The sequence below is a fragment of the Protopterus annectens genome, chromosome 4.part1 (genome assembly GCF_019279795.1).
Source record: "Protopterus annectens isolate FY-2018-M chromosome 4.part1, PAN1.0, whole genome shotgun sequence".
NCBI lineage: Eukaryota > Metazoa > Chordata > Ceratodontiformes > Protopteridae > Protopterus > Protopterus annectens.
This window is the reverse complement of record NC_056734.1, coordinates 869702247-869708246: the sequence shown is the minus strand read 5'-3', so window position 1 is coordinate 869708246 and position 6000 is coordinate 869702247.

Genomic DNA, 6000 nt, shown 5'->3' with positions numbered 1-6000 from the left:
GTCAAATATTTCTAGTGCCTTTATCTTGTTTTTTTCTGTGGTACATTGTGAGACAGAAGTTCTGTTAATACCACCATATAAGAAATGTGCCTTATAAAAATAATTAACAATACTATTTTACCTAACATTTATACAGGAAAATTGAATAGAAAAATTAAATTTCTTACAGTTACATTTTTCCTCACTATAACTCTCACAATGGTGGAATTGCTTAACCCATTCTCAATATAGCTATGATTTTTGTATCTCCTGTGTATAAATCACTGTCCAAGACATTCAGTAAATGCAAAATGCAATGCCTGATATGCCTTTTCTGATTTTAAAATGTGCCTGTCTCTCTGATCTGAACTTCACAACAGCTTGATCTGTCCATCCATCCATCCATCCATCCATCCATCCATCCATCCATCCATCCATCCAGCCATCCATTCATCCATCCATCCACAATCCCTTTTTCCTATTTTTGCATAGGTTTGGGATGTCACGTTATAACAATCATCTAGAGCCAACATGGCTGTTCTTCCATACCACATATAAACACACTCACATATAGACCTGGATACTTACAAGTTTATTTAAGTCAGGGTACTCAAACGAAATTCTTGAAAAAGTAAGGCATTCATATGTTCACTCAGGTGAATATGTTGAAATATTTTTTTTTTCATCTAGGTAAAGCCCCAGCACCAAACAGACAGAAGACTATTTCTTCTGTATCAATGCTACTAATATAATCTACTATAGAGATACTACATATTTGGGTAAGAAACCATTCTACCTTACAGTGAATCTGTTTTCTGGAAGAAGACTAGGGGTCAAATATTGTGACTACATGAAATGGGACAGCATTGGCAGTTACTGCCATGACTTCATTGCATCCAGCATTCACTGACTAAACATTTATTTTAGTTAGTGAGTTCAAGGGGCACATTCCTCTGCACAGAGGGCATGTTTTTGTGAGACAGAGTTTTTGTTTTATTTTTGTTTCAAATTGGCAAACAGAAGTTACATAGCTCCATGGTAGTAGTCCTAATGAATTTTCCATTCATCCATTCTTTCATCCATCCATTTATTTATTCATGAGTTTTCTAAGCCACTTGTCATCCCAGAAGTAATGGTGATAGCAAGACAGGCAGGGAAACCCAGACTTCCTTATCTTCATTAATAGTCTCCATATAATCCTCTGTGATCCACAGTGCATCCAGAAAAGTTAAGACATACAACTGCCCTAATGTTTTCTGGTCTTGACACGAGATCTCTTTCAAGTGGACCATGCCTCATAAATTTCTCATGGGAGGCACCCAGGGAACATCTTCACTAGGTACCATACCCACCTCATTTGGATGCTAAATATGGAAGAACACTGAATGTACTGTGAGAGCTATGAAAGCCGCACATATCTTTTTGCTTCTTATTTTATTATGGACAGTGAGGCCAACTAACTTGCAGAGGAGCCTAATTTCTGCAACTTATATTTGTGACACCATCTTCTTGTCTGTTACCTAAAGTTTATAGTAATATATGATGAGGGGGATATAGACAGACTGGTAAATTGAAAACTTTGTCCAAGGCCTCAGTCATTTCTTTAGACTCATATCCTAGAACAATAGATGTAGAGTTGCCACCACTGTACCCATCTGCTGATATGTGTACCAATCCCTTGTCACTTTAAGTCATAAACAAAGCCACATGATACATAAACTCATTCAGTTTAAGTAGCTGCTCCCTTCGAAGCAGTAGACAACAATACATAATTTCTTGTGGGACAAATGTGACATCCATGTCACTTCCAACTCAGCAGTGAGGCACAAGGATAATATCAGAAGCAAGCAATAAAGATGTGACGGTCATGTGTCAAAACTGGATACCTGTCAGACTTTTACTGCACTTGGATATCCTTTTCATGAAAATCATGAAGAGAAGTTTAGAGAAAATACACCCCTTGTGATTCCTATGCTCATCCTTAATGTATCTGACATAATGCAGACAAAATCCTAAATCATCATGAGACTCAATCATGAGAATGCAGACAAAATCCTAAATCATCAAGTACAGGGACCAAAATGCATCATTATTAGCCCTGGAATCCCATACTGTTGTAGAGATTCCCAAAGGGCACTCTGGCTACACACTAATACACTTTCTCTAGACTCCCTCAACCACTCCAAATCTACAATGCTACCTGTTAATCAATTAATCAATTTTTTGTTTTCTAGCACCTGGTTTTAGGGGTTCCAATGGAAGCTGATAAGGATTTTTCTCTAGAAAGCATCATACTGTCTTCATAACGAAAAGGAGGCACCTACTCCAGTTTTTCAGTGCAGGTTTACTGTCCCAGCCTTCCATACATTGGGAAGTTATGTTATCCACTGCACTGAAACAATGTCCATTAGCTTCAGCATTTCTTTTTAGATCCTGTTCACTTTTCCAGTATTGACAGTGACATATTCCTTCCTCAAACCATGTTCCACTTCAACTGATTACCTTCCAAGCGAATATCTTAAAACAGCTGACTATATCATTGCTTATCTTGTCTCAGTCCTTATAAATAGGTCAGTCCAGGAATCCCACATTCACTGTCTCTGGAAAAAGTCACACATTATCGCTCTGCACAAAGGAGGAAATTCAGCAGACATTGCTAACTTTAGACCTGCAGCAATCTTATGCCCCCTCTCCAAAATACTTGAAAATGCATTCAGAAACAATTGCTAAATTGTCTCCTGCAGGAAGAACTCATATCCCCCACACAGCATGGTTTTCATACTTCTCATAGTAAAAAAACACTGCACTACTAACCTATATAGATACTGTCAATAAAGCTAAAATAATGGCAAGATAGTCTCCTCCTTATTTCATGTCTAAAGCCTTTGACACAGTTTGTCACAGCAAACTTTTACTTCAAATGTCCTTATTAGGTCACACTGCCCACCCTTCTATGGTTCAGAATTACCTGTCCAATAGTTACAAGTCAGTAAAATGGCACTCCAGCCTCTCCTCACACATTCCAGTCACCACCAGTGTACCACAAGGCTCTGTCCTTGGTCCTCTCCTCTTTACCATTCTCACTGACTCCCTCCACATATCCATGCCACAGGTCTTCCTAATACAGTACGCATATGACTCTACACTCATTTGTACATCTGACAACATTCCCCACCTCAAAAAATTACTCAGGAAGCTTTAACAGCTGTGGAAACATGGCTTTGTAACTCACAAGTCATGCTCAACCCTAAAAAAGCTAAACTACTACATTTTTTCCTCAAATGCCTCTCTCATGAAAAAAAAATTAAAGTCCTTTCTCTTGATAATACAACCATTGACGTTATTTCTCATAGCAAATTATTAGGGATGATAGTGGATGATAATCTTACATTCCACCTGCATTTAGAAAATTGCTTAAGAATAACTGATCATAAACTGGGGATGCTTTACAGAGCCAACAACGTTCTCACTGCCACTACCCATCTCCTCCTTATGGCACTCCCATCCTTACTAACCTCCAGGCATCACAAAAATCAAAACTGGAACAATGCCATAATAAAGTTGCTAAATTTGCAGCAAATACCCCTTTCAGAATCATTGTATAGCATTAAAGAGCCTAAACTGGTTAGAACTACCACAGCTACTAACATGTACACAGTTTCTTACCACCTATAAAATTATCCAGCATCCATCTGCTTTTCTGACACTAAATAACATTCTATAAAACTATGTTCCCATTTGTTCATTACAATGCAATGACCAAACATTCCTGTCGGTCCACAAACCTGTTAAATCTGTTGGGCATTGTCCATACCATGTTGCTAAGGCCTGGAACACCGTAGCTGTATCTATCAGGTCAATACCCTCACTCCCATCCTTAAAAAACATTTGGAAAAACTTCCTCGCCAAAAGATGTCTCTGTTCTTGCTCAACACCAGCATGAACTATATCCTTAAATGTGAATGCACCTATTCATACCTTTCACCTCCTTATTCCCCCTTTTTTGCTCACTTCCTCACTTTTATCAATTTCTCTTCAATGACTCTCTTTCTCTCTAAATATACCATAATTCTGCTTTTCTCTCACTTCATATTGCAATGCCTGTTTATATTATACCAACATACCATTAGTTTCTCTATAAACTGGCTAACATGTCTCTAATTATTAAATCAACATCATATAACTTGTATCTGTTCTTTACCAATGTTTTCATATTATATCTAATTTGGTATAATTATTTAACCTGTAGATGTTTTTATATTATTTTTGAAGATTGATAAATTATTGTTCTTAAAATTTCTTGTAATACGTTCACATTGGATCTTTCTTCCCAGGCCTCCACTGAAAATGGGGTCCTACCCAGTCTGACTTTCCTGGTAATCAAATGTCAATAAATAAATAAATTACCTAATCACTGTTGCGACCTTACCTCCAAAAGTTATTCATATCCCATGGGCAGGTCCATTGGAATCAGACATTTCTCAACATGCTCCTGCCACCACTTGACAATGCCCTCATTGACCACACTCAAGATCAGCAGATCTCTGACCTTACTAAGAAAAGCCTTGGCAATGCCAAATCTCCCCCTGCTAAATAATTAGATGATGTGCAAATGACTTGCAGAACCCCCTCTAAGGCCATCTGAAAGTCATTCTTCATGACTTTGCTAAACTTATCCTATGATGAAATGACTTTGGTGACTGCTACAGTGTTCTTTGCTTGTTAATAGCTGTCAGTGACATACAAAGATACCTTCCTACTAATACGGCTACTTTTGTAACCTGATATCTTGTCTCTTCACTAGTGCCTTAGCAAGACCTCCAGCTATTGTTGTAGAAGCAGTGACCACCTGTCCATCATAGTTCCTTGCCACTGCCTCACCTCTTCAGACCTTGAACATGACCTTTTCAGATTCTACAACCTAAACATTCACATGTATATGGAAAAGTGCAGCACTGGAGTACTAGGCAGATGAACCAAGGACACCTGCAGGATTAAGGTTTCTGGATCTGTCTAGCACACATGCTTGTGATCTCAATCAACTCAGCACAACAGGGGATCATTTGACAACTAAGCACTCTCTTTACCTTTGTGTATAGAATATATGACCTCAGGTCTGAAGACATGACTTTAAAGTCAAATGTGGTCCTTTTGCCAAAGGTGCCCCAATATTAACTACACTTACAGCACACTGGTGTGTGTATGTGGTCTTTGTTATGAACAAGCCAGGGTTTACACAAAGGTTCTAAAACAATTCATATTGGCAAACCATAATTGCCACTTATGCCCCTACAGTTATCTGTGTCATTACTCACATGGGTACTGAACATACCTCTCAACTTCTTAGGCAAGAAATCTGCAAAATGCTTAAAATAATGGAGGACAATGGCCCAAAAAAGGGACAAACTTTTAATATTTCTCATATAAACTCTGGAAGTTGCTAGAATAACAGGATTTGTATTAGCAAGCATTTTTATGAAGGATATGAAGTCTGTAACTCAAACATCTGTCATTATTTAGAGACTTCAATCTGCAGTGATTTGCCAAAAATGTTGTCAGGAATACAACAAAAGTCTGGATATTCTGTGAAAATCTGGACAGTTTAGATGTATGATTACTCACAGCTGAGAGGTATGATTAGTCACAGCTGAGAGGTATGATCAGTCACCATATAGAGCAACAGAATCACTAAGTAATATCCATGGTATTTAAAAAGGTTAAGTATACTAAATAACAGATGGACGTCCAGAAACAAAAGACAGAATTTACCTTTATGGAGGTGCATTCACATTTAGACAACCCACTTTACTACTGACAAGGACACCTATTTTATTTTACATGGTTTGAGCTGGTGAGTATCCCCACACTGTGGCTTCTTATGAGGATCTTCTGCAGAGTGGGGAAGAGATGGAGGAGAGAGGAGAGACCACCCCAGCAAATATTGTCTTAGCATACATAATATTCTTTTTTTTATCATGTCAATAATATTCAGATATTTTGCTTTATTCTACAGTGAGTCAG